General features: G+C 40.9%; 1 pseudogene; it reads right to left on the reverse strand.

The window, feature by feature from the left end:
* Nucleotides 1-9,849: 9,849 nt before the first annotated feature.
* On the reverse strand, nucleotides 9,850-9,968 carry LOC118614729 (annotated as a pseudogene).
* Nucleotides 9,969-12,289: the final 2,321 nt, after the last annotated feature.

Raw genomic sequence — 12,289 nt, forward strand, 5'->3', positions numbered from 1 at the left:
GTTCTCAGTTTGCTTTTCTTTGTATGTTCTGAATATATTCTGATCACTTGGTTCATGTGAGACATTGCATCCAGTTTTAATTTTATTACTATTTAAAATGCCCTCCTTATGGAATTTATTTCACTGCATCCAGAATCTTACAAGATTATGCCTTTAAGTAACAATATTTGATCTCCACAAGTTGCCATATCTGCTAGAAGTTTACCTCAGTATGGCTGGACTCATATTTAATAATCTCCGAGATGACAATTTATCAGTTATTAAAACATAATTCTATTGATTGCACAAGTATTGTATTCATAGAAGGCCGACTGTAGGACTTTTCAATTTCTGTAATTCTGTCTTAATTTCACAGTTCAATACAGTTAGAATATTCTTGAAAAACTATGTTTTCTATATGATCAGAGCAATTATAAAAAGTAATTCAATATGTACTTCCTGCCATGTTTTAAAAAGAATACAGAAAAACACTACTTAGGCAAAAATTCTTATAAATTTTTCTAATAATTTGTGAATGTAAAAGTTTTAAATTTTTTATGAAATTTTGAGGAATATTAGAAAAATATTAACAAAATATTTGCCAATAAATTTGGAAATATGGACCTATTTTATAAAATTTAAGCTGTTTTCCTTTAGCTATAAGGAAGTTAATTATAGCACATCATTAATATTGGTATAACCATAAAACAGGATACCAGAAAGCCATTTAAAATGATGTAGATGTCGATTTATCTTATGTATATTTTGAGAGGCAGTGATAAAACATTAACATTTAATTTTCTACATTTGGCCAGGAGCAACAATACAGCATGGTATGTGGGTACATGGTGTGTGTTATAATAATTAACCTCTTGTGGCTTGTCTCTTAGAATTTCATATAATACACTTAAGAGATCAACTTTCTTAAGTGGCTTTTGGTAAATTATCTCACATTACCATATGGGAATGAACAAATACAATAAATAGAATGGATTACTGTTGGGTATGACTGTTGAGGACCTCCAGTGGTCAAAAGTGGCAGTGTTGAAACACTACTCAGTCACTTTTACTAATCTCACAGGAGATTAAAAGAGAAATAAGACAGTCATCACATTCAAGAACCTTGGGTTTATATAGCTCTTTGCAACTCACAAAACACTTGATGCCATTAACATCCAATTTTATGAACAATTCCATGAGACAGTACTATCATCTTCATTAGGATATAAGCACTGTAAAGACAGGAATTGCATATGTTTTGTTCACCACTGTGTTCCCAAAGCCTAAATCAATGCCTGGCACATAGTAGGCATTCAGTAAATATTTGTTAATAAGTAAATGAATAAATTCTCTTTGTACATGATGAAACATGTTCAAGAGCGTTGACAGTAAATATAAAAATACCTACTAGGAATGGCTAATTGAATTTTATTTGAATGATAATTTTTTTTTTACCTACTATACTTTTCCACAAACTTTGTTTGCTTTTCATGTTAATGTGTTTAAGAAAATAGGACTTAACTGGCATCTTTTAAAAAAATCGGCTGGAATAAGACATCCTACTTTTCTCCTGAGAAAAGTCTTGATTTAATTGTTTTTGAATTGCCCTTTATTTTAAATATTCTAAGCTTGAATAGATTTAGAGATTAGTGTATACTTATGTTTTTTGTTTAACATGTATATATTAAATATTTCTGAACACTTTTAACTATGTTCAAAGTGTTGATCTTATTTTCAGTCCTCAGGTCAGTGTTCAGTAAATTTGCTGGACAAATGATGAGAGAAAAATAGGTTAAATCTAGCACAAAATACTTACATTAGCGATTAAAATCAGTTTCCTGATAGTGCAATGGAAGTGAATATTGGTAAAAGACACTACTGCAGGTGGTGCTAGAATCTCCACTTAAAAAAACGTTTAAAAATAAGTGTCTTCTATGTGAGGTTTCATAAGCTTCTTCCAAAAGGAGTAAATTCAGATTTCTCTCACACAGCTCTGCAAATGTGACAAAGTGGTGTCACGTAGACCCCTCCAATAATTCATTGCACCGTGCTACATGCTCGTGAGCCCAAAAAAAAAGCTATGGAAGAATAGGCCAAAATGTGGTATATATTGGAAGAGAGAAATGTAAAATTTTAATCCTAAGCACTGAGGTAAAATGAAGGTAAGTGCCTTTAAACAGCAATTTGCAATAGTTTCCCTTTACCTTAAGCATCAGCAAAAACAATTTTTGAAGTTCATGAAGTCCCAGGTCTCCTTCCAGGTTAAAAACAAACACCAACTGCTGAGAATGACAGCCTTCGATATCAGTGAAGCTCAAAGGAAAGTTATGAAGGGAGAAGAGTTTGGAGCCTTCAGAGGCACTATTCTTTTTGGCTTTCCCCTGTCCTTCCCCCAGCTCTTCACCTGACTCAGTTATCCTTTCTGTTGCCTCCGGTGTACTTCCTTCCCACTTAAACTTTCCCTGTCATTGCATTGCACCTGACTGTTTCCCACTAACTTATCTAAATCGCTCACCACATCTAGGATGGGCAGTCTGTGTCTCGCTTGTTCGCAATCACATCTGCATTTAATGCCTATATGTTTCTGGAGGAAAGGTAGGAGGGAAGAAAATATCCTTTCACTGATGGAAATAAGCGTGAAGTGAATCTCTAATGTTGATCCAGCTACCATGAAAGCACTTTTCCTGAGAAAAAGTCATGGTAGAATTTGAAGGAGGCTGCCAACATGCCCTTATTTTGGGAGAGGAAAGAAGAGGGCAATAATAAGTATGGCCTCAAAGCAATGGATTTTTTTTTTCTTATCACGTGAATACAACAGAGAATGCTGCAGTTTTACAGAAGAAAATGTTGGAAATGTTCCAACTTTCCAGATTTTTGTTTTAAAATATTTATTTCCAGGCTTGTGAGCAGATACTCAGAGCATAACATATAGGCTTAGATTAGCTACTACCTAATTCTGTCCTCACGTTGAACAGACTGGGAAAAACTCAGGCAGGGAGTTTGATAGGGCCTGTTAGCTGTAGCGTTAAAACCAACCTCTCATCAGCAGAGTGATGTCAAAACAATAAGAGGTCGTTGTCCCAGGGGGTATGTGGATTGTCCCAGTCGTTGGCCTCTTAAATGGATGCTAAATGCACTGGGTCCAGCCCAGCAAGACTCCTCCTATTACCGGTTTGTGGTTGGTTTTAAAGCAAGCTATTCAACCACAATGCAGGGAAACATTCATTCATTCATTGATACATGTAGCAATTGTTCTGAGTGCCTGCTCTGTTACCAGACACTATGTTGTGTGCTAGGGATATAGTGAAAAGACTGGCCACTGCTCTCCAGGAGATACAATCTTCATTCACGTGGTTTAAAAAATGCGATGTTCTTTTTGACCGTAGCCCACTCATTTCTTTCTTTGCCATTTATTTTACCCATGGAATAAAAACACCTCGATGAGAACAGCTTGTCTTTTCTCACATTGCTTCAGATCAGGAGCCCATAAAATGAAAAAGTGGTGTCTGTTTCTGAGTCAAGAACAAGTCATTTACCACCAATTGTTACTCAGAGAATAAAGCAGTAAGAATCAAATTCTAAACAAGGGACTGGGAACAGGAACCGAGCTTTCTCTGGATAAGCCATTACTTTAAAGATCAAGAAATGAACATCTCTGAAACAAAGATGCTTCTCTAACTCTATAGATTATTTCCTGTAACCTGGGGATTGATCCCCGCCCCCCACTTCCACTAAGTTCCACCTCAGTCTTTACAAGCGTGTCACCTAGCAGAGATGGATGTCATACCAGCTGCATATGGGAAGACTGGTCTCCCTCCCTCCAGCTTTCTCAGCTGTGTCTAAGGAGCAGGCTTTGAGAAGATGCTTCCTGTGATTCGACATCTCAGTGCCTTTTCCCGCTGCCCCAGCAGATGACACAGGAATGTTAAATGCATTGCCGTGAATCACTTAACACCTCGTGGGCCTTTGAAGCCTCTTCCTGACTGGCCTGTAGCCCTGAAGGACCCATAGCCATCTTGGGAAGACCTAGTGTTTTAGGTCGGTTCCTTTGGTTGCAAGGGACAGATTCACTTGGCTTCCTTTAATCATGGGTTGTTCTATGGATACACAAAACCAAAAGGACAACAAGAATCTGACAGCAACCCAGAAATTTCTGTACAGCGAATCTTGCAAAAATTGGAATTAGAGTCATGTGGCAGCTCTAGAAGCTCAAGAGACAGATAATTTCATCTCCCTTCTGCAGCCCGAGTTCCCACCCCTTCACTAATGCTTCCACGAACATACCCTAGCCAGCCTCCACGTTTCTGCTTCTCTTTATGTGTTTTCTTGCATCTTCGCAAAAGAAAAAAAAAAAATCCTATTAGATAAAATGACACAAATATATGTAAGATAAATTAAGATCGATTATTTAACAACACTAGCTTTGGAACTGGCAGAGATGTTCCAAAGCAATATATTCATTGCTCACGGTGCCTGTGTGCCTCCCGGGATAGCGGAACCCTGCCGAACCCACGTGAACAGAACCCACGTGAACAGAACTCTCTTTGCGCCAGACACTGTTCTAAGTGCTTTACATCTAGTAACTGATTTAATTTTTACAATTCTATGAGGCATGTTCTATTATTCCTGTTTTATAGATGACAAAGCTGGGGCACTAAGATGTTTCTTCATTCCTCTGCTCGTTACAGATGGCCTGACAATAAATCATCTCCGACAAATCCTTGATCATCAGTCCTCTGTAGCTTTCTCCAGACGTGATTTATTGGGTCAAAAAAAAAATGTGCTGATGACGCCTGTCACAAATCTTTCATAGTCAGGCGTGTTGGCCATACGTCCAGTGTGCTTGCCCCTGGTCTCCCCAAAGCCAAGGCCAACCAACTACACCTTCTCTTACATCTTCAGTTTCTCCCTTTCCCCAGCTTTTCCCCCTTAATCTCACAAACATGCTCAAGTCTCCGACTACACAGTCTCTCTCCTTTTTCTCTCCACTCTCTCATTCCCAAGTGGCCACCGTGTATTCGTCAGGGTGGGCTAGGGTTTGCCGCAGTAACAATAAAATACTCCATGTTTTGTAGCAACAAAAGTTGCTTCTCTTTCATGCTAGATGTCCATCAGGGTCACCTGTGGCTCTGCTCATTGTAGAGGGACCCAAACTGATGGAAGCTCCCTCTTGACACAGGCTTCAGTGACTACTGTGGAGGGAGCAGGGGCTGTGGAAATGGCCAGCGCTTCCTTGTTGAATCTTCCATTGATCTTCCTGACACACTTCTGATTTATCTCATGATTCCCGGATCCCTCCCTCCATCCCCCTGTTTTCTGGCTGTGTTCTTCCTCTGCTCTTTCCATGTAGCTACTCCTGAAAGACCATTCCTTGACCCTCTTCTAATAAATATTCTCTTCCGTCAGTTTTTTCTAAACTGTGGTTTCCAGTACAGTAACATTTCTGTGCGAATGATTTTCAGGTCTTTATTTCCAGCCCTGTTTCCCTAAGCCCCAGTTTCGTTGTCAGCAGCAATCAGCCATCTCCCATTACTACCTCAAAATCTTTTCTCTAAAAAGAAACTGTCTTCATTAAAGCTACTCTTCCTCCTGACTCCCGTATTTCTGTTGACTTCCTTCCTCTCTCCAACGCTGAAACTTAGGAATTATTTTAGCACATGTCTCAAAACCAAACCGTTCCTCTGTCACTGTCCAAGTTCATAGCCTTTTCACCTCTCTCCTGGATGACAATTTCCCCTAATAGCTCTGTGACACTTTTAGCTTTCATGGCTCAAGGCTGCACGTTGTACAACTCTAGGGAATACTGTACATGATACATTCTGTGCAAATGGCACCCCGTGAAATCGTGCAGTATGGTGGCCCTGGAGGCCCACGCTGTGCCCATAGCAATGTGCCTACAGCTCAGCTTGAATCCTGATACATCACTACACAAAAAACATCCATGGCTTCCCATTCCAACCTGAATAAAGGCCAAGCGCCTTGGCTCCCTCCTCCCACAGGTCACGATGGAAGTTACCCTCTCTTGTGATCCTCTACATCACTCCTACGCCAAGTAGCATTTTCCATCCTGCATTATAGTGACTCAAAAACAGTTTTTCTCCTACGTACTTGATAAATGAGAAGTTATTTCTTACTCAAGGGATTAAAGTAATGAAGATTATTTGCTGCTAATGGTGGGAAAACCCAAGGCAAATAGCTTAAGCTTAAAAGTAACTGTATTACTCGCAGAAATGAGAATCACAGAGGGTACATCCTACGGCTTCAGGTGCTGCGGAATTCAGGTGAGATCCTTGGGACTCCTTCCCCTCGTCCCACCCCAGGAAGCTGAAACCACAGCAGGCCTGTCTGGCAGGAGCTGGAGCCAAGCAGGAGGTGCAGCAGCTGCCGGAGATGCCAGGGGATGCCACCCGAGGCACTAAGAAAGGGGAAAACTCTGCTTCTCCCTTTTCCTGTCCCCTAAAGGCCCACCACTGCCCTTCATTGGCTGATCTGAGAGTCTGGAAGACACAGACTATAGGGCTCAGAAGGGAAGGAGCAGGGGGAGGAAGGGGGTGCATCTGAGAGCAAACGAGCCAACCACCCAGGTGCGAGTAACTCACTCCAAGCCGGGGAGCCTGTCTTAACCAGCTGAAGCTCTGAATCCTGCCACCCCATGCTGTAGTCAGCACAAAAAAGCACTCCGGCTGGAGGCATCTGTGAGCAAAGGCGCAGGGGAAAGATTCTGGGGCATGTGTGGAAATAGCAGAGTTCCCTCGGGCTGCAATGTAAGGCGCTTGCAGAGTGGGAACAAGGATCCACACCACATCAAACCTGAAGGTCCAGCTCTAGAATTTGGCCTTCAGTCAGGAAGCAAAAGGGAAGTTATAGAAGGAAAAGAATTAAGGTATTTATTCATTGCTACAAAAATGTCAGAAACAGGAAGGAAATGCTTGAACCCTCTTCAAATAACATCAAGATACAAAGGAAAATAATTTTCAAGAATAAAAGTTACAAAAATACAGTAAAGAGTTGCATTTTTTCCTAATTTTTGTACCGTTGTTATCTTTGATACTTATAACAGAAATTAGGAATGACCATTCACTCATTCATTCATTCCTTCATTCACTCATTCGGCTGAGAACCTGCTATGGGCTGGGCACTGTGCTGGCGTTTCAGAGCATGCCCAAACGGATCACGACGCACGTGCCGGGCTAGTCTCTGCCGCCCGTTTCTTCTGAAGTTGCTGGAGAGCACCACATGCAATGCCTTGTGGTCTGAAGAGAGATCTGTGATGCCTGGAAGTGCATGAAGCGGTTGTTCACTCTGTGCTCACTTTGTGGTTTTAAATCTCAAGGTCTTATACTCCGGCTGGCTTTATTTACAGTTAAATGACTTGACCTCGCTTGCAAATACTATCGATGAGATGCACACACACAAAACATGTTGGCTAAGAAAATGAGGCTGAGTGAGAGCAATAAACCCGAAGATTTTGCATCTTTGAGGGAGGGGGACTGAGACTGAGTTAGTTATTAAGCCTTTTGATACTTCTAGTTCATTTAATCACTAAGTGAGGAATCTTGCTATTTAATAAGTGATATCGTCACCATCTTTAACAACGCAGATGCGCCAACTAAATGCCCGACTGTGAGCCATGCAACATTAGGCTTATCACAAACTGGGCTCTGCAGATGACTAGCTTTACGATTTCTAATCAGCAGACAGTGAGTCCAAAAATATGAACCTCTACGTGGTTGGAAATTTTAGTCCAACTACCCCCTCCCCATGACCTAGGATTTGTAATTCTCACTCATTCCACATTTATTAAGTACTTGTTATCTTTTGTAAATTAAACAAAGTTTTATTAATTGCCTATATGTGCTCAGCTTTGGGTAATGGTGAACAAAATAGATGTGGGTCAAGCTCTTATAAAGCTTACAGTCTAACGAAAGTGCTGTCTATGCATGTGGTTTGATACAGATTATGCTGTCAAAGGCCTACTCTTTAGCAGGGAAGACAAATTTGTAAGCATAACTACAAACACATTGTGATGAGCATTTAGCATGATGAGCATTCATTGGGAATGAGTGGCGATCTCTCCAAGTGTCCAGAAAAGGCTTCCCTAAGGACCTAGTGCAGTAGCTGGACTTTGAAAGAAGAAAAGTTTCCAGACATTTGGGGAAACATGTGTTGAGTAGAAAGGGTGGAAGGATGCTGAGGTATGGAAATGTGAAACATGGTTCATGGTTTGGAATGCAGACTTCTGAGGGTTGGGGAACAGGTGGGCAAAGCCGGGACGTGCGGGGCCTTGTGAAGCATGTTTTGGAGCATGGATTTTATTGTGAGGTGTATGGAGGCTGTTGATGGATGTAAAACAAGAATGACATGGTTGCGTTTGCCTTCTAGGAACTCCATCTACCAGCATTGTGACTCCAGGAGCTTCTAATGAGACAGAATCAATGCAAGTTGGCCACTCCCTGGATCCCTGGATGCAGAGGTAGAGGTGTGAGTGTGTGTGAGTGTGTGGTGTGTGTGTGTGTGTGTGTGTGTGTGTGTGTGTGTGTGTGTGTCTCCCAAGCTTCTGGCTTTCTGCAGCAGCCTCTATGTGGCCCCAGACTCCAGACTTCTCACCCTAAACACCTTCTGCAGGCCACACTCAGACTTCTCTTCCTTGAACAGATCTTTGGCCGCGTTGCTTCCTTGCTTCAGAACTTCAGAGTCAGTGTTTCTTACTCCACAAATATGAATTCTTGAACTTCCTTCCAAGGCCCTTCATTGTGTCTACTCCATGGTTTGAACCTTAAAATCCCCCCACGCCCCTGAACGCTTCTCTTTTCACTGCTGCACAAACATTCCGTTTGCTTCCGTCTCGGTGCCCTTGCATTTTCCCCGGAGGGGTCTTAAGCGCACTATTCTCCCAGCCTAGCTTTTGCCTCATCTCCTTCATGCAGTCTCTGACCACTTCATGCCTTCATCTACTGAGGTTTGGAGCTAAGTACATTACACTAGGTTATATTCACGAGGGCAAGAACTTTTCTCTCCCTTTTCACTGCTATATTCCTCCACATAGAACAGTGCTTGGAACATGGTAGGTACTTGATAAACGTTTGTCAAATAAATGAATGACTATTAGGTCCTCCATCAATATTTAAGAAATAAAACATTAACAAGAAGTAGAACACAATAAATTTGATCATTCATTAAGTTAGCAAGTGTGTATTGAGTGATCGCTGGGTGACAAGACCTGGATTCTATCCTCAAAGAGTTCACAGTGAGAACAAAATCATTCTCCTACAGAATCAGAATTAGTGAATATTTGCATTTTAACACGCACACAAATCAGTAGAGAACAGTATAAACGGTAGATTTTTGTTTAAAAGAAAGCAAGAATTTCACATCCCTTAGATTTCAACATTTCTTAGATTTTCAAAGTCTGATAATAACAAAGTTTGGTAAAGATGTGTAGCCATAGCAACCCCACCCCAACCCCCAATAAAACAAAGCTAATGGGGAGGAAAATTAGTATAATCGCTTTGGAGAGCAATTTTCCAGTTATCTCGTAAAGGTGAAGATGTGTGTGAGACAGCCCAGCAATTCTACTCCTACATAGAAAAACTCTCAGACATGTGCATGAAGACAGATACAATAATGCTAATTGCAGCACTTGAAATGAACATCTAGAAACAACCAAAATGCCCCATCAACAGCAGAATGGATAAATACAGTATAATTGTATCCAAACAGTGGAAACTTCTGGAGCTGTAAAAATGAATGAATTTGAGCTTTAATTATTCATATGACTCAGTCTCACAAAACTTATAGAGAGCTTAAAAAACAGGCAAGTTGTAGAATGATAACACAGCATGATCCCGTTTACGTTGTTTGTTTGTTTAATGCCTACAGCACCTGGTCTTCCTAGGTGGTCTCCCATTCGAGTACTAACTGGGCCAGACCCTGCTTAGCTTCAGAGATCAAATGAGATTGGGCATGTTCAGGGTGGCATGGCCGTAGACGAGTAAAGTTTAATCATAGGATGTAATATATTATTTGTGAATTGATAGATATATGTATTAAAAGTATAAAATATGCCTGGTAGAGTGACCAACCATCCCAATTTGCCTCAAACTGTCATTATTTTACCACTTAAAATTCTGTATCTTGGGAAACCTCCCAGCTGCAGGCAAGCCAAGACAATTGGTCACCTTACCTGAAAAAGAGAAACGTCAGACTTGGTTGGAATGGTTACTTCTTGAGGGAGGGCAAGAAATAGGAGTGGGTAAAGGTATGCTCGCTATAATTCAGCTGAATTTGTAACGTTCTATTTCTTAAACTGGAGTATGGGTATGTGTGCGTTTGCTATATTATCCTCCGTGTGTGTATCTAAAGTATTTCCTAGTTAATAAATAAAACAGAAAAACTGTAGTGGATGCTATGGTGTGCCACCTAAATGCACCCCAGCTTTTGGGAGTGAAACACGCGCTCCCCCAGCTGCCCAGAGTTTGGCAGGTTTGTCTCCGTACTCATAGTGGAGTCCTGAGCTTCCCCAATTCCTAATTGCCTTTTTAAAAATAGCTCCATGTCCTCTACGGGGGCGGCCTCTAGTCAATGATTACTTGATACGAGGTCTAACGACTCACTCTCCTTGCCTCAATTTGAGACCGTTCTGAAAGACCTTTCTGGCTCCAGCATCACTCCCTCTCACTTCTGCCCGATCTGTCTCCTTCCCTTTCCCTGCGGGTGTTGACCTGAGAGCCCTCCGCATTAAACATGATGAATGCAAATCTTTATCTCAGAATCTGTTTCCTCAGGCACCTGCCCTGCTATATTGTTCTTTCCAGGAAAAAAATAGAGAGAGAGGCAGGGAAGGGAGGGAAGGAGGATGACAGGTGGAGAGAGAGAGAGAGAGAGGCCATGCATTATAAAACTAACTTACCTACCTCTATTTTTCCTTCAGCACCTGCCCTCCTTGTATCCCATTTTATTTCAGAATCTCAAGCCTCAGAATTCTAGGCATGGCTGAACAGGATCTGGCTATGAAAAAAAAAAAAAAAAGAATTATTGATTAATTTTCAGTGAACAATAACAAAGTGATACAATTTTTCTTTTCCACTGAGGGATTTTTGTAGGTTAGAGAACATTCTGGCAAATGGCTTTGTTCTGGCCAAATAAGTCATTTAAGGACGGGCGATTCTATCTGAGCAGAGGTGTCATTCTGAAAACAAATAAGCAGAATCTAAAACAACATATAATGAACCACTGACTCGTATAATGTGAATAACAGAGAGGAGAGAGAAAATAGAAACACAGGAAGGAGAGGAAAATCAGCGAGGTAATACAATGTGGCCAGGTTCAGAACATGGACACAGAAAAACACACATAAATTAGAAAAAGGAGGAGCATGTCAAAACGGTCATCTGTCCACAAGCTTAAGAGATCCTGGGGAAAGGTCAGTCACTTGATCTCGGACCGTAACCTAAAAACTGCCAAGAGCACAGGGCCACCTCATCTGAGACGTTTCTCTGAACTTGTTCTCCTCTCATGCCCCCACTCTGCCCTCCCAGTCCTGACTCCCATAACCTTGCATCTGGATAACTGGTAAATTCCAAGGCTGTAGTGCTCCCTGTCCCAGAAAGACACACAGACAGACACACACACACACACGCACGTGCATGCATATGCATGCTCACACACACGTCCAAAATTCCTACAGTGGTTTAGTGAGGTCTCCTTGGGGCAGACACCCTTCAGTACTGCTTTCTAAATTCTTCTGGCCAGAAAGGGCTTTAGAAGTAGACTAGATTTACGTGACTACTTCCTAGCTGTGTGACCTTGCATAAGTAATCCCACCTCAATTTCTTCAACTATAAAATATTCCTTATAGAGTAGATATAAGGATTAAGCAAGAGAATGTTTCTAAAGCATTAAGCAAAATGCCTGGAAACCATATATAGAATTTAATAAATGGCTGCTTGGTTGAATATTAAAAATTAAAAAATGATGATTCTAAGGAGGTGTAGGAAGATATGGATTCCAATACTATGCAAATTATTTTAAACTGATGGCTGTGCAGGATTAAAATAAATCTAGTGAGGAAAGAAAGGAGGAATAAACTTCACATTCTTACCAAACCATCTGTAGAAATGTTAAAATTAGAGCATTCTTATGTCAGAGAATTGTCATGTTCGTTGAACTGAATTGTGAGGAAAAAAATGGTCAGGTTCTGTTTAATGTAACAATTCTTTTGAGAGTAATTAAAATCTGAAGCTCTGATTCTTTTTTTAGAAGTAATGTCTGCTTAAAATGAGTCGAATTGTCCCTATTTACACACTGACTG

This window comes from Rousettus aegyptiacus, unplaced genomic scaffold (assembly GCF_014176215.1).
Source record: "Rousettus aegyptiacus isolate mRouAeg1 unplaced genomic scaffold, mRouAeg1.p scaffold_m13_p_2, whole genome shotgun sequence".
NCBI classification, from domain to species: domain Eukaryota; kingdom Metazoa; phylum Chordata; class Mammalia; order Chiroptera; family Pteropodidae; genus Rousettus; species Rousettus aegyptiacus.